The following is a 12,202-nucleotide window of genomic DNA, read 5'->3' as shown; positions in this document are numbered from 1 at the left end:
GTCAAGGTCTTGTCTGGGAGGTGGATTCCTCAACGTTCCCGTCTTTGCAGTGATATCGGTTCTGTTGAGGGGGCTCAGTGTGAGGTTGCTGACCGTAATTCCTCTGTTACTGGCTCTGCCGAGGTTCCTCTTCTAGAGGCTAATTTGGCTATTAGTATGTCTCAAACATCCTACACCACACAGTACCGGCTCTGCCGGGGTTCCTTGTGTCAAGGCCCCTGACCCATCTGTGGAGATCCCTGCCTCACTCGCACATGTGACGCAGTTCTTGTCAGACGCTGACAAAATGGCGCCCGTTCCCATGCAAACTACAGTGGCTATTTTGGATGCCTCCCTTACACCTACGCCATCGGCATCGGGGGCTGGGAGCGGGTTTTCAGGTGAAAATCGACTGGCTGGTGCGAATCCTTTTCATCCAGTTTTTGACTGGAATGCTCGGATGCCATTACCGCACACGGTCTCGCTGCCTGCTCCTTTTTATCTATGTTGATCCGACTGGAGGAGGCCCTTCTTGGCAGCCCTTTCCCTTAGAGCCCTGGAATTACTCCGCTCATGAGCGGCCTCTCCCCACTCCAATGCCTAAGCCTTCGGCGGAGGATGCCTTTTTCGGAAAATTTCAGAGGCTCATGCACTCTGACCCCAAGATGTAGTATTTCAGAGGTCTTTTTAGGGAATTCTGCCCTCCTGTGCCGACGGTTCCAGCTGTTGCACTGGTTGTCCCGGCAGCTGTTCCACCTCTACCGATTGGCCCACCGCCAGCCCTTCACCCCTGCCTCACTTGTCTTATAGACAAGTCTTCGGCAGAGCCAGATGTGATGCAGGTCGATCCGGACGTGTCGGATGACACGCAGGGGGATCAGGATAGTGAGGACCAGCCCCGCTCTGTTGGAGCGTTCCATGACCGGGTTCTGGACATCTCTTCTGGATGTACCAGTACCTGAGGCACACACTCCCCAACAGGTGGTGCTTTCTGGGGCATTCACCTTATCTCCTCAGGAGCGTACCGGCTTGTTCCTCCAGAGGGACGTTTTGGCCGAGGTCTGCAAGGTCTAGGATAAACCACACTCTGGACTTCACGGTAACAAAAGGATTGATTCTCGTTATAGGCTTCACACTTCGGAAGAGGTAGCCTTAGTGTCTTGCCCGGTCCCTTCCTCCACAGTGGTGGCGGCTGCCACGTTACAATCCAGACCAGCCTCTGCGTCTTCTACAGCGGCAGCCCAGGTTCTGGCCAAGGAGGACGAGTTGCTTGACTCCTTGGAGGAAGATCTTCACTAATAGCCAAAAAATACAAAGAGGCCATCTTCAGTGCTAAATCGGAAGCCTACAACCACCGTATCTCTGCTGCCAACTCCCACTCTAAAGAACTGTTCAGTATCTTTAAAGAATTAACTGTACCACCCACATGCCCTGATCAGATCGTCGAAGACGAAGCCTGGTGCACAGGCATACAATCAGCCATGCTTGCAAAAATAAAGCTCCAAAACAAGATATACCGCCACTACAAAACTACCTAAGCAAAGCCCCCCCCTGAACAGACACAACCAAATGTAAAAACTAGTAACATGCCCAAATTCGCATTCACCGAATCTCCGAAGCCGATGTCATTGACATCCTCAGACACCTCAAACCTTCACAATGTAAAGGTGATGAATGCCCCCTAAAATCATCAAAGATTGCGCAAAACCGCTCGCTCCTCTTCTCACGGCATTCATTAATGCCTCATTCAAAACGGGCATAGTCCCAAACAGCCTGAAAGAGGCCTGGGTGCGCCCTCTCTTAAAAAAAAAAAAAAAAAGACGCTAGACCCCGCTAACCCCAATAACTACCGACCCATAACAGTTCCATTCCTCCTAAAAATACTAGACAAGGCCGCCCACAAACAGATTCAACTATACCTGGAATCAAACGCGATCCTAGGAAAAAGACAATCTGGGTTTCGCAAGGGGCATGGAACAGAAACTGCCCTTCTATACCTAAAAAACGAAATCCCCAACATCCTTGACAAGGCAAGCCCGCGCTCCTCCTCCTCCTCCTCCTTGACTCTCAGCAGCATTTGATCTGGTAGATCACACTACACTCACCAGTCATCCGATACATGCAGCACACTTCTCTTTAAGGACTCAGCGTCCTGGGTGACCTCATTCCTAGAGGGCAGAGCTATGAAAGTGTTGTCTAACACAGCTCATGCAGCACCATATTGCACTTGCCATTCGCGTAGCATTTTTTTGACTCCTGTAAATAGTTTCCTTTCCTGTTGGACCGCCAGGGTAAAATCTGGAAAGATGCGAATAACATTTGCCTCCCATTTGAGCTCCTGTTTTTCTCTGGCGGTTTTTTGGATCAAGTCTCTATCCCTGTAGTTTATCATGCGTGCTATGATGGGCCTGGGGTATGCCCCGGGTTTTGGCTTTGGGGCCAGTGATCTGTGTGCCTTCAACTATGAACATCGGTGACCATCCGGGATCACCCAATAGTGTACGTAGGAGATCTTCTACCGCCTTCTCCATTGATCCTTTTATGGCCCCTTCCGGAATGCCAATAATGCGGATGTTGTTTCTCCAGGATCTTGCCTCCAAAGCTTCACTTTTGGATTTCACTGTGCCAAGTTTGATAGCCATTGTGGATACCGTGCTCTTCAGGGCCTCTAAAGCGTCCTCTGTGCCAGATATCCTGGATTCCACCTCAGTCATGTGAGTGGTTGTCTTGTCGAGTTGAGTTTTTATATTGGCGACACTCGCCGTGATCCCATCCAACTTGTCTGTGAGTGTAGCGAAGCCCTGCTGCATCGCATGAAAAACGACTTGGGAGTCCATCGTTGTGGCCGGGGATATCTGCTTATGTACCGGCGTTTCCTGGTCCCTCTCGGGCTCCGTTTCCCTCTGCATCGCGGTTGTGTATTTATCGATGGTTCCTCCTGCCTTTCTTTGTGCTAAAGTTCTTGGGCATCGTCTCAGGCCTGGGAGGTGCGGGTTATCCGAGCGCTCAAGGGGAGAGCCTTGACAGCTCCACCACAGTTTACTCTGTGCTATATCGTCTCGCGGCAGCGGAATCGGTGTCCAGCCATTGCCTTATTAGCAAACGCTGATGTTTCTTACAGATCCGCCGTATATGGTCTAGTGGAGCGCCAGTTTCAGCGCGCGGGCGTCAACAGTTCCGGGGACCGAGGTTAAAATGGCCGGCGTTGATGGCACAGACAGGCCCTCCCGCGTCCCGCCGATAAGGCTCTCGTTAAGCTGAGTGTTTTACCGCCTGTCCCGCAGTCCCCGAGTTTGCAGGGTGGCTCGCTGGGTGTGCGGTGGGCGCGGATTTGCACGCTGGGAGCGGGGAGGGCCTACCTCTGCAAATGCGGTCCGATCCAGGATCAGGCTGCCCACCGTCCAGGTGTCTGAAGCGACGAAGGCGGGAGGGGCCAGTGGCGGACCACGCCTCTTGGAGTAACCACGGCTCTCCCCTGCTGGATGGATGACCGGAGCGGTCCGATGTCGCCACACCCGACGCCTCGGGGCGGGGCTCCTCTCGCCGGCCGCCGATTCTCGGGCCGTCCGCTCACCACCCGGGTTCTTATCTCTGGAATCTCTGCACTGATCAGCTCGAAATTTCGTGTGGGCAGTCTGATAATGTTGTTACCCGTTCTCTGCAAAAATCGCGGATAACCGGAGCCTGCAAATTATCTTTTCTGGCTTTGCGGCCCTGGGTCCAGCCGTCGCTCTCACGAGAGCCGCCATTTTCTCTCGTGCGCAACAGCGCCCCCCGACCATGGCTCATGTTGACACCTCGGCTCGGGACCTCATGCTTGGTGTTGACACCTCTCGTCAGGCTTGGCTTCATGCCACAAAGTTCTCTAAGGAGGTCCAGGATAAGGTTCTGGACCTGCCTTTTTTGACGGCAAATAACTGTTCCATTCTTCAACAGATGTGGAGCTGATTAAAGACAGCACGCAAACAGCCCTGTACATGCTGGTGAAGCTGCTGTTTAAAGCTCTAAGAACGCCATCTCCGCCTCAGTCCGCCTCCTGGGTTTCGAGGGATTCTGGATCAGAGGACACGCAGGGTCTATCTTCCATCTGGGATCTCTCGTTGGAAACCTCAGCAAGGCTGATTTTTCTCTTGGTCCTCTGCCTCCTCTTCAGGATCAAGCGGTCTCTCTGCCGAGAAGTCCGCTCAATGATGTTTTTCGGAGCTCGCACGAGACCCTGGTGGGAGGGCGCATTGCGTCTCACTGGGAAGCGTGGCAGACCATCACCGAGGATCGATGGGTCTTGTCCATTGCTGGGGCGGGCTTCAGCTTGCCTCTTCCCCCTACCCCACCCATCTGTCCTCCCTTCCAACAGTCGGGGACACCCTTTCTCAGAGCCGAGGTCCAGATGCGTCTGGATCTCAAGGCGGTGGAATCTGTTCCCCTGGGGGAGCGAGAGGAGGGCTTCTGCTCCCGTCTGTATCTTGGTGCCCAAAACCAACCAGGCTGGCCTGCGCACCATCCTAGACCTTTCCCAGTTCAACTTTTCTCTTCCCCCAAAAGAAATTCATGATCACGCCCGGTCAGATAGTCCTCTTTACAGAAGGGCGATTGGCTCAGTGTGGTGGATCTTCAGTATGCAAATATGCATATCCTCATTTGGAGTCTGCATCGGAAATACCTGCGATTTTCCATGGAGGAGTATTTCTAGTTTCGTATGCTCCCGTTTGGTCTCAGCTCGGCACTGCGTGTCTTTACAAAGATGTCGGTGATCACAGCTTTTCTTCGGCTTCCAGGTATCCATGTGTATCCGTATTTGGACGACTGGCTGCTGCGCTGTCCTTGTCCACAGAAAGCCTTGAGCAACCTTCTGCCTTTCCTCCAGCCTCTGTTCCACATTGGGCTGTCGGTGAACTGGCAGAAATCCTCCAGGACTGTCTCTCAGGACTTGATTTTCCTGGGCTTTTGTTGGAACACGATCAATTGCAGTTTATACCTGACTGTGGACAGACTGGCGGATCTGTTGGCCGCGTGTCAGGTGTTTATGCAGCCGGAGAGCATGTCGACCTGGTGGTTCATCGGCTTCTGGCCCTCATGGCTTTGTGTGTGCTGGCTCTTGCTCGTCTCAAGATGAGGCGGACGCAGATGGCTCTTCGGAGCTCATGGCTTCAAAGCAGTGGATCCAGATTCCAAAATGATACTGGTTCCACCTTTCATGAGGACGGACCTCTTGTGGTGGTCGTCTCTCAGCAATCTGTCGGTGGGTGCTCCTCTCCAGGACCCTTGCCCACTATTGACTGCCACGACGGATTCCTCCCTTCTGGGTTGGGGTGCGACGTTGGATCATATCCAGGTTTTCGATCTTTGGTCTCCACAGAACAGACAGCTTCATATAAATTATCTGGAGCTCCTGGCGCTGAAAGTGTTCAATCTAGGCATTGTCAACAAGGTGGTCCGTGTCTGCACGGACAATGTGGTTTCCATGTTCTATATCAACAAGCATGGGGGGGGGTACCAGATCTCCTCCTCTTGTGGATCTTGCCATTGAGATTTGGAATGGGCCTTTCAGCATGGTATCTGGCTGGTAGCAGTTCATATCCCGGGCCAGCTGAATGTCACTGCAGATGCCCGCAGCCGACGAGCAGTGGTCAGCTACGAGTGGGAACTGAACACGGAGATCCTCTTGGATATTTTTCACTGTTGGGGCAATCCCGAAATGGACCTCTTTGCGACATTGACAAACGAGAAGCTTCCTCTGTATGCCTCCAGGAACGGGCTCGGAGCCTCCTCTCTGGGAGATGCTCTCAAAAAAAGCACAACATGAGGACCTACGCTTTCCCGCCCCTTCCTCTGATCCATCAAGCGCTTTGCAAGCTAATGAACACAGTGAATTACTCTCTCCTGTTCATAGCCCCTTGGTGGCCGGCCAGTTATTTGTTTTCAGAGCTTCAGCATCTATCTGTGGGTCTGCCGCTCAAGCTTCCGCTAGTTCCGATCTGCTTCACCAGAGCAATCGGCAGTTGTGGCATCCCTCCCCACAATCGTTCAGCATGGCGGCCTGGTGCCCGAGTTCAGATTTTTAGAGCGTTTCAATTTGTGCGCGGATAACATGCACATTATTCAGGCGGCCAAGAAACCTTCGACAAGATCTCAGTATAGGAGTAAATGATTACAGTTCTGCCACTGTTTAGCTAGGCAGCTGGATACCAGGGAGGCTACTATCGACATAGTCCTGTCTTTTGTCTCACATCTGGCAGAATCGGGCATTCATGTCTTATCTTGCAGGACTTATTTGACGGTTGTCGCCGCTTATCTGTCCACTGACCAGTGCTCTTTTCACTGACGAATCAGGTCATTAAACACTTTGCAGACCTATTACATCTTTACTCTCCTGTTCGCAACCCGCATACAAAGTGGTATCTGAATGTGGTCCTTATGGCCTTTTGTCATAAGCCTTTTCAGCCCATGGCTACTGTCGATTTTAAGTACCTTTCATGGCAAGTGTCCTTTTTGATTGCTGTGACTTCGGCAAGGCATGCAAGTGAGTTTCAGGTCTTGTCGGTAGAGCATCCATCCATTCCTTACTTTTCATAAGGATAAGGTTGTCCTGCGAAGAATCCCTCCTTTCTTCCGAAGGTGGTCTATGATTGTCATTTGAATCGGTCAATTTCATTGCCTTTCTTCTTTCCAGACCCGGCCTTAGAGGCCGAAAGGGTTCTGCTTTGCCTGGACGTCAGAAGAGCCCTTAAGTTCTATCTGAACAGAACATCAGAGTTTAGGAACTTTTTGCAGCTTTTTGTGACCTTTGGAAATCTGCAGGGAAAGTCGGCGTCGAAAGCAACCATCTCTTGATGGATTGCTGCCTGTATTTCTTAGGCATATACCATTCAGGGTCTTTGGGCCTCAAAGGGAATTCATGCTCATCTTGTGGGGGGCAAGGCGGCTGCCGTGGCCATCCAAAAATGTTCCCTGGGAGACCATTGCGAAAGCGGCTATGTGGGCCTCCCCATTGGCTTTTTGTAAACATTACTGTCTGGATCTGAGCTGCAGGGCTGATGGTCAGTTCGGTCAAGCTGTGCTTAGGAACCTGCTTTCAATAAGGAGTTTCCATCCACCCATAATTCCTGTGAGGAGTGTTTGGGAATCTCTCATAAGTATGGAGGAAAGGGGACGGGACGTAGGAGTATAATAGTTACTCACCCTAGTGACTACCTTACTCCTAGTCCATAGTCCCCTTTCCTCCATAGGCCCACCGTCCCCTCTAATAAGTTTCCTGTTATTGCTTAAAGGTCTCAGATCTGGTGATAGAAAAAGACTGATGGGCGATGCGCTGGGCGGAGCTAAGGAGGGCGGGGTTACGACCATGTGCGGTACCCCAAAAGAAACATTTTTGAAAAATGTGATGCTTTTTGCAAATGTGCTCTGTTCCCGTCCCACAGGACGGAATGTCCCATAAGTTTGGAGGTAAGGTGACTATGGACTAGGAGTAAGGTAGTCACTACGATGAGTAACTTTATTATTTGCTAACTCTTACCATCATCGCGCTCGTCATGTCGGAGGCGATTATGCCAAAAGCCTATACCTGGGTATGCCTGAACAACTTCTAAAAAAAACTACATCGCAAATAAAATGCGGCAGCCAGACTACTTCTCAAACTACCCCGATGAGAACAGATCACACCTGCGCTAAAAACACTTCTTTGGTTACCAATAAAAAATTGAATAAAATTCAATGTCAATGTGTATTGTGCACAGAGCAATACACAACCAAGATGCAGAATTCCTGAGAGACAAATTACGCCTTTGTCAGCAGACCAGAATACTCAGATCAAGCAACGACATCCGCCTGAAACCGAAACCCTACAACATAAAACTTGAGTATCCGCTTTCTCTCACCAGGCACCGAAAACTTAGAACAACTTATCAAAGAATATATGAAACACAAGAAACCACCTACTATTCAGGAAACTGCTCAAATCATGGCTGTTCACTAAGTAACTAGAACACACACTCACTCACACTCTGTTTCCCACCAAGCAATCGACTACAAACCGAATCTAAGGAACACTCTCCATGACATACCAAACCACATAATGAGAGATAGCCAAAAGAGGAGGACAATAAACACTGAATATATAGGCGGACCAAGACGGAAGCACTCGGACAATTAATCAATAGCATCCTGGCCCTGCACCGCTACCAAACCCCTACAGACCCATTACACGTAGATAGCAAGAAATAGGGGCCACCCTACCCCCTGCTCCCATACCTAAGGAGAATAGTCCCTCCCAATCATATCATACATAGCGCGGCACCATCCCGGTATTGTATTCTAATGAACTAACACCAGTCAGATGGTCAAAGGATAGTAGCAACTAATCCCACCCACAGCAATACAATTAAATTGAACACGATGTACTACAATCAAGATTGTACCACTAACCCTGCCTTCAAATCTCTGCATACGTAACTCACCTGAAAATTGACACGATCAACTCTCCTATAGCAAACCGCATGCAATTTACCACACCGACAACACATAAACGGCACCAACCGCACACAAGGTCTCGCCCCGGTCCAATACTTAGACCAAAGCTCAGTGCACGGTCTATACCGAAAATAAGCCACCAACAGCACACCACCTCCCTAACTTTCCTACTCCCTCTCCTCCCGACTAACCCAACTCCTGCCCACCTCCTTGTTTTGCAGATCCGCCAGAGCACCTGGGGACCAACTCCGTTGGTGACGCTGCACTATATAAATACTGTTTACATCTAACTTTACTAGCAGTGACCAGTCAGCAGGTAAACTTGTCAGCTCGGGTGTGTATACTAGGTTTCGTTGGCAAAATGCCTGAAGTAAAACATATTTTATTTTTAAATCTGTGGGAGCTATTGGCCCAACAGCGCATATTGATGGGAATGGACACTCGGGCGACCACCTACGGTAGAATGGATGAAAGTTAACGATATGAAGTCTGCATGTCACTAGTACCAACTAAGTGCAGCCCTAAAGATTTGGTCAAACTTCCCTCAATGTCTCCGACACTTCGGGTAGAAGATGAAGTGCGAAGGCGCACAGACAACCACAAAGGACATGCTGTTTGAGGATGTATAAACTGAGTTGTAATTTAACAGTGCACAAACGATACCTGCATAACAATGTAATGTAAACACCAAGTGTCATATAAAAATTACAAACAAAAGAAATGGTCTGCCTGACACCAACTTGCTTGATCATGATTCCACATGGGCAAAAGCAGAGGGGGATTGGGTAACAGTGAAGACCAATGCAGGGGTAGGTGTTGCATTAGGCGCTGTTCTGATAATGTCTAACTGCATTACTCACTCAGTAAACTCACAGCCTTCTTAGGGCGGGTGCATTTTGTATGCCCCCTGTGCCTTCAGTACTACCCAATTTGCTATACTGTTGAAAAATATGCTTTAACCAGTGGCAAGAACATTTGGAATTCTTTGCTAATAACTTAGTCTGTGTATCTCAAATTGAAAACCTCTTGCATAATGTAATTGTCAACTGAACTATAAAGCATATTGTAACCTGCTGGCCAAATTACATGCCCATGTCAAATCTGCCCCCTTCTCAACGTTCTGTATTGTGGTTTTTAATCACAATCCTGACCCCATACTGTGTTCTATACCGCACTTCTCTGTCGCAATATTCTTGCCATTTGTAAAGCACTCTTCTGATCCTTGGTGCAAAGTATGTGCCATAGTTAGTACCTACATAAAATTGGGGGAGCATTAAAAATGACCCTTTTTAAACTTCCTTTTTGCAGGATGGGTGGGTGAATGTTATTGTCTCTTGGGAGATTTGTTCCTAATAATTTTCCTTCTAGAAAGGAAATTTCCTTTGGTCATCTACTTTTACCCATCGCAATTCCAGTCCTTAATGCTTGACATACCCATAGACGTACAACCAACCAACCAACCACCCACCCATATTCATCATCGCACAGTGACCGGGATTGAATAATAAATCTGTTTTTAAGGGGGCTAAAAGTAATCCTAGGGTATTGGTCTTCACCCAGTGATCAGGCGCCCTCTGGGATAACAAACCGCTGCTTCCATAGCATGTCGCCAATCTAACAGTCACGTGGATTCGAACTGTTGTATTTGGTATGTATAAATGCACAGTTAATAAACCATTAGCACTTTATTATAGATAATCCAATATCTAGTACTGGAAAGCGAAGTCTGTTTTTACTGGGCATAATTGGATTGGCTACGCAAATTAACTGGCTTGTGATCTGTCGTATCACATTTCTACTTGCACATTTTGTAAATGTCCACAAGCTTATCTGTTTGCTTTCTCTGCAGTATTTTCAAAAAAATGGTAAAAAAGATGGTTAATTATAACAATCTGTGATCTTTAATATGATTATATATTTAATTGAATGTCCAAAAGTCAAACCTATGTACTGTCACAAGGACAGATTTGTATGGAACCATTTTGTCAATAGGAGTCAAAAGTAGACCCTAGTCACAGGTTGTCAAGTGAACCAAAACACATTCTTCAATGCTTCACAGTAGGAAGCAAATGGCTTGCATCTGGTTGTTTTAATCGAAGAACGTATGCTATGTTAAAGGTATTTGTACCTGCCACCGTCACCAATGGAATTGGTCCCCAGGCGCTCTGGCGGATCTGTAAACGATAAGGTGGAATGGGTTATTAAGTTGAAGAGGGAGTAGGATAGTGAGAGGAGTGGTGTTCTGTTGGCAGCTTCAACTCGGTATACACCGGGTGCTGAGCTTTGGTGCGGGTTTTGGATCGGTGTCGGTCCGCGTGTGCTGTTGCTCCGGCTTATGTGGTGTTGCAGTGTTGTGCCAAGTGCGTGCAGCTTGTTGTGCGAGAGATGGTTGTGAGTTTTTTGAGTGAGATAAGTATGCAGAGTTTGAGCTTATCTTGGTTAGTGGTTTACCTGATCTTTAGCATGCTAACATTCAGTTTTGTCTAAGTGTGGCACTTGTTGACCTTCACAATCCTATCTAGATGCGGCTCAGGCTAATGGTTAGAATTCTATTTAGGTGTGGGCATGCTAACATTCACAATCTTATCTAGATGCGGCGCAGGCTAGTGTTCATAATTCTAAGTGTGGCACATGCTAACATTCAAGTTTCATCTAGGTGCGGGCATGCTATCCTTCAACCAAAATTCACAATCTTATCTCGATGCGACGCAGGCTAATGTTCACAATTCTAAGTGTGGCATATGCTAGTCTTCAGGTTTCGCCTAGGTGCGGGCATGCTAACATTCAAAGTCCCATCCAGATGCGACGCAGGCTAACGGTCACAATTCTATCCAAGTGTGGACATGCTAACATTCAGGTTTATGAAAGATGATTATATGTGAAAAGATAAACTTATTAACTTTCTTGAATTTTTCAGGGATCGGGATGGAGGAAAATGGATATGTGCCTGGTCTTTGGGTTCTCTTAATGCACACAATGCTAAAAATCACCTATCTGCCTCTGTTCAGTTATAACAAGAGATTCAGTTTTGCTGCCCTGCAATTACTGTGAAGTAAAGCAAGTGCTACACGTGATCACCTATGTGATGGGCATGAGAGAGTTGTGCTGTTTGCACCACTCTCTCCTATAGTCGCTCACTTTAAAGGTAAGGAATTACACTTCTATTACAATTTATAACTGTTCGATTCAACAGTTGGTTATCCAATGTGTCAAATGATTCAGAGAACCTTTGTGTAGTTAATCATTTGAAGATCTGTAGGTGGAAGCAATGTTCGTTAGTTGCCTGCAGTCAGTTTACACTACAACTCCTATCCCTATATTAATAGTGCAACTGAACGTTAACCCACATGGAATGGTTTTGTGTCAAGGTCGCCCATTAGAGGCTTCTATGAAAAAGGGCAATTCATTTGGGCCACATCGGAGCAGCTACCAAATAAGTTTTCTTTTCATTGGGTGTGGGTGGGTTACACCCCACGCCACGGGCTGCCTCTGTGCTCCTTCCCCTTTGGAGTTCCCCAGCCTCTCCTGCTTCTCAACTGCCAGGCTGCTTCTCGGCACCCATCTGCTTCTCTCCTTCGAGCCTCTCAAAAGTCCTGCACAAAACACCTACCTGCCCCGGTTGGAGCCTCTTACTTCTCCTGCCTCGCTTGCGTGACTGTTCTGCAGTCTTTCTTGTTGGGTTTCTGTTAGTTTATTTTATTCCCAGAAGGGTATAATTAACAGTTTAAAAAACAGGGGAATGATGCCGCATTGAAAA

The 12,202-nt window shown here is 48.3% G+C and overlaps 1 protein-coding gene across 2 annotated transcripts in view; it reads left to right on the top strand.

Annotated features, from left to right (window-relative positions):
- B3GNT2 (UDP-GlcNAc:betaGal beta-1,3-N-acetylglucosaminyltransferase 2) overlaps positions 1-12,202 on the top strand; it is a 244,381-nt gene that overhangs the window by 118,593 nt on the left and 113,586 nt on the right. Inside the window, exon 2 of one of the 2 annotated variants that reach the window (XM_069608217.1) lies at positions 11,363-11,590. The exons of the other annotated variant lie outside the window; for it this stretch is intronic. The gene's annotated coding sequence lies outside the window, so the exon portion shown is untranslated. The remainder of the gene's footprint in view (positions 1-11,362; positions 11,591-12,202) is intronic. 2 annotated transcript variants of the gene reach the window in all.

The sequence above is a fragment of the Ambystoma mexicanum genome, chromosome 4q (genome assembly GCF_040938575.1).
Source record: "Ambystoma mexicanum isolate Mex_15411 chromosome 4q, UKY_AmexF1_1, whole genome shotgun sequence".
NCBI classification, from domain to species: Eukaryota; Metazoa; Chordata; class Amphibia; order Caudata; family Ambystomatidae; genus Ambystoma; species Ambystoma mexicanum.
This window is presented reverse-complemented; position numbering and strand designations above follow the sequence as displayed.